The sequence below is a fragment of the Anastrepha ludens genome, chromosome 3 (genome assembly GCF_028408465.1).
Source record: "Anastrepha ludens isolate Willacy chromosome 3, idAnaLude1.1, whole genome shotgun sequence".
NCBI lineage: Eukaryota > Metazoa > Arthropoda > Insecta > Diptera > Tephritidae > Anastrepha > Anastrepha ludens.
Window position 1 is genome coordinate 25,926,232 of NC_071499.1, and position 13,708 is coordinate 25,939,939.

Below are 13,708 nucleotides of genomic sequence, written 5' to 3' on the forward strand. Positions count from 1 at the left end.
TCCTCCTCCATGAGTCTTTTTCAACGAGGGAGCCTTGCCCCTCCTCTGCCACCCACAGAAAGTATCTCATCGGACATTTTCTTATCGCTTATTAGCCTTGTATTAATTCGTACGGCATACCTTCAAACTGAAATTTGAAGAAACAGAGGTAAGAAGCACCGAAAGAATGATAACTCCTAACACCCTCAGGCTAAAAAGCCGATTTTATTCGAAGCTCTGGAAAGTAAAAGAGTAGATAGTTAAGCAGTAAAGAAGAGAAGTGACAGAGAGAAAGAGATAGGATAGAATAAAGACAGAAACAGAGATAGCTAGTAATGTGAGAATTTTCTAGATTCTTTGACAAATTTCAGTGTGAAAGAACGAATTTTCCTTATTCTCCTCATACCAAAGCTACGAATTTTGGTTTCCGATGTCATGAGAATGAAACAGAGAAAATTCTCAGTGCTATCTGGCCCCTCTAAGCACGACAGACCAATCGTGTCCTCAATGATTCCAATACTGGTCATATGCTGATCACATGGACTGTGTCCTGTAATAATAGCGACCATCAACCGCGCGTCTTTGTTCTCACTTTGCAGTTCTGCAGCGTTCTAATAGCGGTCGCCCCTCGGCACGGAATAGCAAACCTCGGAGTGTATTTCTGCCATGAAAAAGCTACTCATATCTGCCGTTCGGAGTCGGCTTGAAACTATAGGTGCCTCCATTTGTGGAACAACATCAAGACGCACACCACAAATAGGAGGAGGAGCACGGCCAAACACCCAAAAAGGGTGTACGCGCCAATTATATATATAAATATATATATATATATATATATATATTCTCAAAATTCAGTAGACTAATTAATAAACGAATAGAAAAGTATTTAAAGGCAAACTAAAATTATGGCTGTATTTTTAGACTTAAAAAGAGCTTTCGAAGCAATAGGAAATATTGTCAAAGAAACTAAAAAGGTACGAAATAAGAGATAATTAATTAAAATGGTTCAATTCCTATCTAACTGAAAGGACTCAGAGAACCAAAGTAAATGGATGAGTCTCTGGATTTGGAAAAGTAGAAATAGGTATTCGACAAGGGTCCGCCCCAAGTGCTTTACTATTTATTATCTATTTACATAAATTATGTTGAAGACATTTTAAAGCATTGTAAAATTAGAATGTACGCAGGCGGGGAAATGAAAACACGAAACTAAATGCGAAAGCAACCTAGTGTATGATATTCAACAAGTAAATTTATAGCTCAAAGTTAATAACTTAAATTACACGAACAGAAAACAAAAATGATGGAATTTGAATTAAAAAATGAATGAATGATCGAATGACCGAATGAATTTTTTTTTTATTTTTTTTTCAACATAGTCCCTTTCAGAAACCCATTTTTTAACCCCTCCAATAAATTGGATTTCTGGAGCTTTCCAAAATACGCCTCTGTCTCGGCGATGTCTTCCTCGTTTGAATTAAATCTTTTCCCACGAGCCATTTCTTCATGCTAGGGAACAAGAAGAAGTCGCTGGGAGCCGGATCGGGTGAATACGGGCATGCGGCAGCAATTCGTAACGCAATTCATGGAGTTTGGCGAGGACAACATCTTCTTTTTCGCCAACTTTTTTCTAATAGCAGTCGTCCCTCGGGACGCAATGGCAAACCTCCGAGTGTATTTCTGCCATGAAAAAGCTACTCATAACAAATAGAGCCTCAAGGACTTTCTTTTACTTAAGGCAAAAAAATTTATGTTGGGAGTGTTCGCTTCCGAAAAATATTTTTATTTCAATTTGTTTTTGTTTTGTTCTGTGGGAAAAGAAATTTTATTATTGATTGAGAATAATTTTCAATCTTTGAATTCAAGTATTTAAGAATTATAAGCTACTTTGATTTTCGTCGACGTTTTTCAACCAAAGCGGCGCAAAATTAAGCACCTTGTAAGTGGAGTCATTGATTGTCCCCACCTACTGGAAAGGACTCGATTTAATCTTCCGTAACGATCCCTAAGTAACCTCTTCCATTTTTATGGGGAGAGCTTTAAAACTTAGGTGGCACATAATTAGTCACCCTATCGCAAAGACATTGTGCGTCGGTCATATTTGAAAGTTGTGAAGTAGACTGCTTCTTTTTATCCGGACAACTAGCAAGTAGAGCATTCAAACAGTATTAAGACCATTGTACTGCACTCGGGTTCCCTTTTTACTTTTCTTTAAATCTACCCGACCTCCGAAGAAATCTGAGCCAAGGAGCCAAGGTGGTCACTGTTTAACACATCAGTGCCAAAGACCTCAAACCTGATTCGAGCGAAGGTCGGGCAGATGCACAGAAAGTGGTCCGCTGTCTCATCCTCCTCTCCCTATGCTTACTAGACGTTGCAGTATACAAAGAGACAAGCACTGGGCCGCGTTAAGCTGAAATTGAAGATTTCCATCTCTCAAAATAATTTTTTATTAAAATTTTTTTTTTATTTAGTAAAACAGTCATTCAAAAACAAAATCGCATGATTAATTTTGCGCCGCCTTGTATTGCTATAATGCTCTTCAGCCATATTGTTCAATTTTTTTATATATTTTATTATATAATATATTTATTAAGGACTACATTATATTAATTATTAAATAAAAAATAAATATTAAATTTTTACCATCCGTTAGGCACCCGAGTCTGGCCAGACTGGATTTTTCATTTTTAACATATTTCTGAATTGAATTTAACATATTCCTATTATAACTAACGACTTGAGCATCCAGGTAGCTTCCTAAAATTTAATTTTCTATTGATTTATGAATATAACCTTTTAAAAAGGATCCTCGAATAGGATGAAAAAATACCAGATACAAGTGCCCAGCCGAGGGTTTTAAGCGAGTTGTCCAACGGAGGGTTGAATGGAGTACAAAATCAGTGAAAATGATATCTAAATTCAAACAATTTGAGAAATAGCAAAATTCAGATTGAGTTTTACTTATGGAGACAGATACCTGTAAAATTTAGAAAAAAATTTTAGAACGTAAATCTAAGTATTTCTTATAATATACATCATCAACCGTGATGACTCATTCTTTGCGTTCGAGCGCTGGGAGAGGTATAGTTGCGTTGCCGACTTTAGACGCGTTTTTCTCAAAACTATATTATATTTTTCGAATTGGGGTGCACGATAACTCGAAACATTATTGACCGATCTCCCTGCAATTTTGCACACATCGTTTTTATGATATTACTTTCTATGTGAACTTAAAGTTTCCGAAAATTTTTCAAAAAATAATTTTTTCGGAGCACAAATAGTAGGAAAATTCGCTCCAAAATTCCTTTTTTTAAGCATTTTATTCCGCGAATTTTTTTCCCATTTGTTTTTAATTCATATAGAAATTATGACAATAATAAACAAACAACTTTTTGGTTTTTTGTATTCAGGTCAACTACAATTCTCGCCCCGCTGGGACCTTCCTGGAAGAATTGAGTGTACATCCGCCATTTTAAATGATTAAAATAAAAAAAATTTATATTATTTTAATGTATAAATAAACTGTATGCCAATTTTGAAAAATATAGATTGTATTCTTCATTTTAAATAATTATAATGAAAATCAAGAAAAATATGGCCGTGTACAGGTACCTGTCCCCTTATCACCGTTGAGTGTTTTGTTAGGTCATACCTGCTAGGAAAACTGCATAAATACTGAAATTTCTGCTTGGCACATTATTTACTTCTAAAGGGTTTTCAATAAGAGGTGTTATTTTGTTACTCCAAAAAAATGCTATTTTTAATATACCATAAATAATCAGATGTTTATTTAGTTATAAAGAGGAAGGTATACCGTTAATAGTGGAAAATAATATCAGGCAAATGACCACCACGACCACGCTTACAGGACAATATTCTTATCATGAAATTTTCTATAACCGAATTGCAAAGTGGCTGCCGTCCTATGTCCTCGATAGCCCCACGAATTCCATCTTTGAGGTCTTGAATCGACCCTGCACTGTTGGCGTAGACCTTCTCTTTCACGTTGCACCAAAGAAAAAAGTCTCAAGGTGTTAAATCACAAGATCTTGGTGGCCAATTGTGATCACTTCTTCAAGAGATAACACGGTGCCGCAACTTTTCGCGTAAAAGATCAAAGGTTTCATTACTTGTGTGGCACGTAGCGCCGTCTTGTTGAAAATAAACGTTGTCCAGATCAATAGCATCCAATTCCGAAAATCTTTAATAATCTCTCGATAGCGCAATTCTATTCAAAATAACACCTGCTATTGGAAAACTTTTTATTATTCATTTCCAATGTTTTTCAATTTTTTTTTTTTTAATTTTCCAAATTGCTTATTTACCTTATTCGAGGTAGCTTTTTTTATAAATTACTTAATATTATACGCCTAGACTTTTTCCTTCTTTAAATTGAAGTTCAATACATCTTTTGCTTCCTCTTTGTTTGAGTTACTTTTTTGCACCAAGACCCCAGTACCCCATCAAGGCCTCCTTTACGCAAAACATTGCAACAGCCGTAACGACGCGTCACTTTTACGACACCAACGCCACAAAAATCATTAGTGCCCGCCAGCCAACAACTACTCTCGTGCGATATAAAAACAGCCATACGCACACTTTAGTGCACCCACACAAGCGCCACTCATATGAAAATGCAGCATTACGGGTATGTTTGTATGTTGGTGCAATATCTTCAAACACACCATTTTGCTATCAACACCCCACAAAATCTCATTTCAATTGCTAAACCAGCTGCAACTCAGCTGCACGCCCCACCTCGCAACCTCACAGTTTACGCCCACCATCCTACCTCAAGCATATAAACGTCAGCACGTCTTGGCGGCGTCAAAGGATAACTGTGAATAGCAGCGCTACAGTGGGTGGTTATTGATGTTATTGGGGCTAGTGTTGGTGTGTGCAAAGGCTATTGTTGCGATAGTCGTTGTAGTGGTTTGTGCTATTTTTAACACGAATGCATAACCTACTCTAATCAACTATTCGGCGGCACTACTGTGCACGTTCGGCTCCTGAGCTGTGCTGCTCGGCATTTGCAGGCAAACACATACACACGCAGTGGTGAAAAATAGTAGGAAAAGCGTGAACACACATATTTAAGCTTTTGAGTATCTGTCGTCGTCTGCCTTTATATATTTTTTCTTTACTTATGGCTTATGAACTTGTTGTTTTTATTGCTTCTGTTGCTGTTGCTTACTACATGTAAATGTAACTGCGCTATGCTGTTAATGTTGATTATAGCAACAAAGCGTTAACTATATATATATTTTTCCTGTTCTCTTTTAACGTCAAAAAGCTGCACGGCTCACGGCCGAGTGGAAAAGCAACAACGTCATGGTCCTTGCCTTCCTGCGTGCACACGAGTATGAAGTTGAGCAGGCAGGTCGAGGATATACGCAAATTTATATACAACATTTATTCATAAATAAATAACATAGGACAACGTAGATGAGCAATCGAGCCAGCTGCCACCGCTGAGCTACCACCACTACCAGCCGCCCGCAAGCTTTTCCATTAATTTAGTTGCTCATACGCGAGCGCGTACGAGCGCCAACAAACCCGCTCCCTTCAACTATTACTCGGCTGTGCTTCGCTTTTTTTTTTTTTTTGGTTTTTGCTTTTCTGTTTCTGTTACTGTTGCTTTGCTGTTTGTTATTTTGCTAGTTGTTGCTGTTGGCTACAACGCAGCTGTTTCTTCAACCAAATCGTTTCGATTCGGGCAGCGCCGATATGCCGACGATGTGCCGCTGCTCGACCGCTGTCTGAGCACTCGAAATGTGTGTTGTCATTTTTGTATGTGATTTAGTTACTTCGACACCTTCAAGCGCTGCGGACGTACAAAACGGGCCAAAAAACTCTCAAAACCAAACAGAACCAATTTCAATATATTTATTAAAACGGTAAAAAAACAAGCCACATAAGAATAGCAAATAAACAAAATAGGACAGACAAAACAAACAAAAGCAAAAACCGAAAAACAAAAAACCCAAAAAAAACAAAAAACCACAAAACCAAACATAAGCGAAAAGTAGAGCAAAAGTGTAACGAGTTATAAAGAAAGTATTATTTTCCACGTTACGAGTGTGAACAAGCAGTGAAGCAGTGAAGATCATTTGTTATTGCTGAGGCTATAAATTGGGGCGCCAGCCGCAAGCAGAAAGGGGTAAAGCAAACACATGCATACAAACATAGCTACAGACATAAGTTAATATGCATGTGTGATGGTAGTAGCGTTGGAGTGAACGCGAACTAGCAGCTCAATTGAGCTGGGTTGAGTTGCTATGAGTGGACGTCGTGACCGCTGTCGTGGCTCAGCAGTGACATACTACCACAACAAGAAATTAACCCCCAAACACCCACACACACACAGCCAGATACAGGCAGGGCTGTACATAACTGCACATACAGGCATACATACATACACACACACCTATGTATTTGTCTATGTGCTTGCATTCGAATATTTTGCTTATATGTGGCAAATACTGAGTATATAAAAAGTTAAATAAAACTAGCGCTTATGTGCCTTGTCAAATGCATACACCTACATACACAAGCATATGTATGTATGTGCGTGTGTGTTTATGTATAAAAATGTTAATAGGTTTCGTGTACATGCTGGCTATGTATAAAAATATATCCATTTTGTGTATTCAAATGCAATGGAATTTTGACGTCGTTCTGTTGTTGTGGTTGTTGTTGTTGCTGTTGTTGTTGTTGTCGTTGTCACTGTCACCGATCGACCACCACCGCTGCCGCCTGGCCAGCAATGTCATCGTTGTCGTCAACGACATTGTTGTAGTAGTACGAAAGAAATTGTCGTCATTGTCGTTGTCGCTGCCGTCGGCGTCGGCGCCGCCGTTGCCTCTGTCACCATTGAAAATCGTCGTATACAGTCTACGTTATAATTTTTCTTTTATTTTTTTTTCATATTTTTTTTTTGTTTTTCTTAATATTTAAAAAAAAAAAATTTTATTTTCTTATTTTTTTTTTTTTTTTGCTTTTTTTTCTTTGCAAATTTGCCCGAATTTTTAACTGCTGGCGCACTGCTTGTGCCACCGACTGGTCATCTGCCAACTCCGCATGCATATTTTTGCGAAACTTAATAAATATTTAAGCAAATACATTGCATGTGTAAACGTGTATGTGCGTGTGTGTGTGTATTTAACACATAAAATACCAAATTTTCGTTTTTCTGCACTTGCACTCGGTTGGCAATTCACGTAAAATTCGTTTGTCCTCCTCTCCTTTGAGTTAGTACGTACTTCATTTTACCCCTCGTCCGTTGATGCGCCAATGCCACAATAGAAAATTAGAATTTCTTTTATTATTTCACACACAATCCTATACATTCATATACTTACTAATATCTTCATATGTATGTGTGTATTGCTGTTATAGATATTTCTCGTATGAGAATTTTAATTGCGTGCGCCTCGTGCGCCTCATCAGTGAGTTGGTTACATGAGCGTTTGATGTGCCATAATAATAGTAATAACAACAAAGCGAAAGTGGGGGAAAAAATAACAGCAACAACGGCTAAATAAACTACTTGTAAATACAATAATTTAAATAAATATTAATACCAATTGAAATAATAGTTAATTATCAGTTACACAACCCCTGATTGCAAGCAAAAAAGTAAGTGCGAGGTGTGTAGAGGAAAGAGCATAAAAATAGAATAATTAAGTAAATGAACTTCAAGCCGGTCAATAGAAAAAGATTTGGAATTTCTACAATATTAAGCGCAGTTTTTGTGGAAATGATAAGTTTGCAGAGGTACTAAAAATCAGCGGGCGTAGCCGAGTGTGCTTCTCTATGGTAAATTTGTTGTATGCCAACACATTTTAGGTTCAGAATAATTAAATGAAGCAAGAAAGCTCAGCTGTGTAATGAAACATCCTAAAACACCCAAGAATATATGTAACTCCGCATATCTTCAAAAAATCCCTTCATACTTGAAAGATCAGAAAGATCAACATCGCCACGTTCTGTATTTGGATTACCATAGGATGGGCTCCACATTCTTTGATCCCCACAGCATGTCGTTGCTGACGATTTTCCGCGAATGATTGTAGTCTCTGCGTGGTGGTGTTGAAGACCAACCATATTTCACTTTCATATAGAAATACTGACCTCCCCATACTGTGTGCATTCGCCCAAACACCGCACTTACTTTGTTCAGCCTGCAGTTCACATCTTCATCTGCTCTGCCGTCTGTCGTGATAGTGCAGCCGAGGTAGCGGAAGCTTTCGATAATTCCACCGGGCATCCGTCAACCTTTACATGTCTTGTTTTATTGTGGTTATCGCCTTCGTGTTGGCGATGTTAACATCCAGTCCAACAGTGCATGCCAGCGCGACTAGACTGTCCGTCTTCGTTTACATGAAAGGAATCAGATGTGATCGATGAAGTCGGGCCCTCTTTTGTGCTGGGGCAATCGTCTACATAGCATCGTCTAGGACGACAGCGGAGAGAAGTGGCGACTGGGAGCAACCTTGCCTTACGTCTGCATTGGTGGTGAAAGGATAGCTGATGTTGCCCTTGCGAAGCACTACCTTGGATAATAGACCTAATAAACTCAGCTGGGAAACGTTTAACTTCCGAAGATGAATGCAATAAAGTACCATCACCACTATCCTTGTTCTTCTTATTCTTAGCGTCTTCACAGTTTCTTGCCATCGTTCTCGATTTACAGCCACTTCCCTCCAACAGAACGCGCGCATTTTCCTAAGATGAGCTTCCACATCTTCTAGCCACCTTTTCCTCGGGCGTCTCCTTCTTCTTTCTCCAATTGGGCGAAGATCTAGTGCCTTTCTCGTTGATCGCTTTCTTGGCATTCTAGCCACATGTCCCAGCCATCTAAGTCGTTGAGACTTACTTAATAAATCTTATTATAATTTCTTTCTTAACTATGTCTTCTAGGTCGGCATTGTACCTATTGCGATAAGTGCCATCTGCCACTCTAAGCGGACCATAGATAGATCTTTCGGAGCACTCTTCTTTCAAAGCACGTTAGCTGTTTTGTCTCGTTAGCTTTCAGCATCCATAGTTCACAGCCATATGTAAGCACAGGCCGTGTCAGTGCTTTATACATTCTTAATTTTTCTCACAACTATCCACAGTACCCAAAATGGAACTGTATGTGCCAGATGGATAATGTAAGGTGTGGAAAAGGTATTTCTTTTTCTTGCATTCTCCCTTCTGAATCTTTTCACATCCATATTTCTCACTTCGGGAGCTCAATCGTGGAACGATACCCACTTGATATGTAGCACGTACAGGGTTGGGCATAGTGCGCTAAAAAATAAATGCAATAAGTGGAGAGTTAAACACTGAATAAGTGAAGACTGAAGTAATATTGAAACCCTTATATAACTGCCACTAAAAACTTAGGGATAGTGCAAAATGCCCAACCCTGAACACGAATCAATTATCTCATATGCGTGGGTTCGTGGCTAATGCAGACTTACTGACTTGGGGTACCAGTTAAAAAGGAGTCCCTCTATCATATCTGGTAGCGGCAGGCTAACCACCTAGAAACCAGAAATCAAATAGATTAACAAAACCAACACAAGAATGAGTCTTGTCGAGGCTCTATGGTCCCGAGAGGAGTGAACAACGGAAAAAAAAAATATCAAAATAGTTCAGCAGCCTCTCTCGTTTAAACTGAAAACTGTTCTACATTAATGGCGAATCGACCGACTAAATATTGTTGGAAGGTTATTCATTAGCATGGGGTAGTTTCGCATGTGCTGCAGGTCTGAAACGATGCTCACTTATAGTCTTGACGACCCTTTTAGCCACTCGAATTGATTTTTTTTTTTTTTTTTTTTTTAAATTATGACGGCTCCAACTACCCTCAGCCCATCGCGCATGGTCATGTGTCAAGAGCCTTCTACTTTTTTTATTATTAATTTCTTAGTCAGCTCTTCAATAGTGCCTTAACATTAACTGATGGCTGACGTAACGCTTAAGTTCAGATTTTATTTAGTTTTTACAGGGTTTGATTGAAAATTAATGAGCCTTATTTTTTTAAGCAGTTTTGCCTTTAAGCCTTTTGGCTTATACAACTAATATTCTTCAAAATAGGACCCTTGAGCGTCAATACACCGCTGGTAACGGTCCTTCCACTGCAGGAAACACATTTTAAACTCATCCGCCGGAATCGCGTTCAATTCGGCTGGCACAGTTTTTTGGATCGCCTCGATGGAGTCGAAACACCTCTCCTTCAGCTTTCTTTTCAGGCGCGGGAACAAGAAGAAGTCCCGAGGGGACAGGTCTGGGCTGTAGGGAGGGTCCGGAACCCTCATCTTGGCCAATGCAGAGGTGCAGAGGAAGGCGGTGTGCGCCGGCGCATTGTCGTGATAAAGGGTCCAATTGTTGACGAGGTCGGGCTGAACCCGAGCGGCGCGGTTTTCAGCCGAAGGAGCACTTCTTTGTAAAATGCCGCATTTACAGTGCTTCCTGGAGGTACAAACTCCTTGTGGAAGATGCCTCGAGAGTCGAAAAAGATGATCAGTATGGTTTTGACCTTGGATTTCGACATGCGCGCCTTCTTGTGTCGTGGCGACTGGCTCGTGTGCCACTGGGCACTGGACAGATATTGGTCCCCGTAAACCTCCTTGAGTAGCCCAATGGTTTCGGTACTCGTTTTGTTTAGCTTTACGCAAAGTTTAATCGAGTAACGTTGCTCCAACGATCGCTGCATTTTCGCCACTGCAAAATCCTAAATCCACTTTTAAAACTGCTTTCACGCGCGGAGCGATGTTGACTGCACCGCTGTTGCCAGCGAACTGGGACCGGTTTCTAGTGGAAGGGGAAGGTCCAACGATCATTTTCCCCCACCAGCCGATTAGGATGATCGCTTGGCAGAAGCTCCGCGCGGGAAGGCTCATTACTTTTCAATCAAACCTTGTACTTTTGTGTGCCCTCCACACATGAAAAATATCTCTCTTGAAGAGAGTTTAATTTTCGATCGATTTATGGATATAACCTTTTAAAAAGGATCCTCGAACAGGACAAAAAAAGGCCAGACCCGGCTGCTCAATATAATGTTTTGAAAAAGGTATCCAACGGAGGGTTAAGAATGCTCACTTTCTCCGCAGCGTCTGGAGCTTGAATATAATTTTGTACCGCTTTGTGAATAAGCTCCCTCGAAGGCAATTTGAAATTCGAATTTTCGGCCAGTAGCCGATTTATCTCTATAGAAAACAGAAACAGGTGAGATTAGATACTCAAAGAAGCCTATTAATGTGATCACTGTGCAAAATTTTGTGCTCATCGAGTGTTTTCTGCAATAAACTGATTGTGCCAAGGGCTGCGTGTTAAGTTACACCATCTGATGCTGATATTTTCAACAGTTCAGGAGCTAAAGGCAAAAGTGCAAACTTGCATTAAAAACAAGTATCGTGTCGAAATTATTTTCATAACTTATTTACCAAAGCGCGGAGTTCTAATTGCTTTGAGATCAGTGCAAAGTGTGATGAAATATTTTGCTCGTCAATGCACACCTCAACACTCCGTCTGCACCGTCGAAATAGCTGCGTTGTTTCGCTTGCACACAATTCATATTTCAGTTCATTGCAATGGCACGGCTCTTCACCCTTCAATCGCTGTGTACCTTTCCACGAGATTATTTGTATGTCGTTCAAATCGTGGCATGTCATACACCGTTTTCTTTTCAAGATGTGCAAGAAAAAATATTTAAATAGAAAAAGCAGACAAAATATTTAAATAGAAAAAGCAGAAAAAATATTTAAATAGAAAAAGCAGAAAAAATATTTGATAAAAAATTTTGTAAAAAAAAATTTGTAAAAACAATTTATCAAAAATACTAAAAAAAATCAGAAAATCATCTTGCCAAAATCAACAAAGTGTCACATACTTTTCGCTTGGCTTAAACTGGCAGATAGACAATTTGTCAACGGCCTGTCAAAATTGGATTGAAAATTTAAATTTGACCTTGAAATTCCAGCTGATGAACAACCAGAGCGGTCGTCGCCAGATAATGAGAGTCAACATTCTATGAAATCATGAAATAACCTGTCACGCAAACCCAAGGGCGTGGACGCCTGACAAATAATGCGTGCAACCAAATACAAAAAAAGTGCATGTCTAGACTGGTAGAGGTAGATCAGCGATTAATAACCAAAAAATGGCGATGTTTTTCTTATTTTAAGCTGCGGTGATCCACTCATGGGAAATGAAAAATATCGCGCACAATTTGCCACTTAAAAACTAAAGCTACTGCGCCAAGAAATATTTTGAAAACTTTGCGTATATGTTCTTGAGTTATACACAGCACGAAAACATTAGAAAACCAAGAAGATTACCTGATATGATACCTAAAAATAAAAATAAAATAATTGCCGCATACAGCCGTTCTGGGTGTTTGGCCGAGCTCCTCGTCCTATTAGTGGTGTGCGCCTTGATGTTGTTCCACAAATGGAGGCTCCTATAGTTTTTTTTGGCGGCAGCCATAGCAGAAGGGATTGGTGCGTGACTACCATTAGGGAGTGCGTAGATTCAAATCTCCGTGCATGAAACACCAAATACCAGAAAAAAAATTTTTTTTTGTTAGCTGTCGCCCCTCGGGGGCAGGCAATGGCAAACCTCCGAGTGTATTTCTGCGATGGAAAAGCTACTCAGGATGATATCTACTGAAGTAATCACAGAAAAATTCCCAATATCATTTCGTTGATCGAATATTTAAAACGGTAGTTCATAACGTAAATTATTCGGCATTTATTGCTGGTATTTTTGAAATGCGCAAATTCCTGTTCTGCGCAAAACGAAATAATTAGAAGACCAAAAGCGTTTGCTTTTAATTTAAATGTTTTCAATGTAAGTTATTACGTTAAAATATTATATATTAAAAGTGAAAAATTTTGTAAAAAAAGCGCTTTATCGCCTTCTCAAATGTATGTGGTTGTTCTGGTTGAGAAAAAAAAATATGCCGCGCGACAAAGCGTTGCCTGAATTTGAGCAGGAACAAATTTAAGCATGGGGAGAGAAGCCCTAGAAGGTGGGAGATTTCATCAAAATTAAAAAGAAGCAAAATTGTGCCTTTGCATTTCCTTTATTTGAAAGAAAAGTGCGGATGTACCAGGAGAAAAAACCTAACGCTAGAGATGATAAAAAAACCAATACTTAGCGCTTGAGATGTTCGGAAAATCAAACGTTTAGCTATAAATAAATCAAATAGCCTTGCTTTAATTCAACACATTCTTAATTTGGAAGTTACTACCCGTCGTGTGCAGCAAATTTTGCTAGCGAATTCTAGTCTAGTCTACCACGAGTACCTAAACCTAAGTTAACTACACAACCCAAACAGGCTCGATTGAGATTTGCAGAAAAGTACAAATTTTGGAAAGATAAATGGGAAAAAGTAATTTTTTCCCCAAATTTATTTGCATAATAAATGGAAAAAAAACACAAAAATTATCTTTAAAAAAAAACTTACTCAAATTGATGCCTCAATGACTTCAACAAATTATAATCAAAGGAGGATCCAACACAAATTACTAAGCTCCAAATTACAAGCCAAACCCAAGATTACAATTTTTTTATTTGCAATATAATAACATTGCTACTATTTTCTTTTTATAAAAATTAAATAAATAAATAGTTAACCCTAAACTGATCTTGTATTGGTCTTCTGCCTTTTTCGTTCTATAGATTTTACTTTAATTAATTGAAATTTCGTGAAATGTGTGCTTAATTCGGG

The 13,708-nt window shown here is 38.5% G+C and overlaps 1 protein-coding gene across 3 annotated transcripts in view; it reads left to right on the plus strand.

Annotated features, from left to right (window-relative positions):
• Positions 1 to 5,775: 5,775 nt before the first annotated feature.
• The window catches only part of LOC128857218 (protein Tob1), a 90,480-nt gene continuing 82,547 nt past the window's right edge, over positions 5,776 to 13,708 (plus strand). The window contains exon 1 of one of the 3 annotated variants that reach the window (XM_054092866.1): positions 5,776 to 6,142. The gene's annotated coding sequence lies outside the window, so the exon portion shown is untranslated. The remainder of the gene's footprint in view (positions 6,143 to 13,708) is intronic. The other 2 variants (XM_054092864.1, XM_054092865.1) reach the window with 2 other exon arrangements.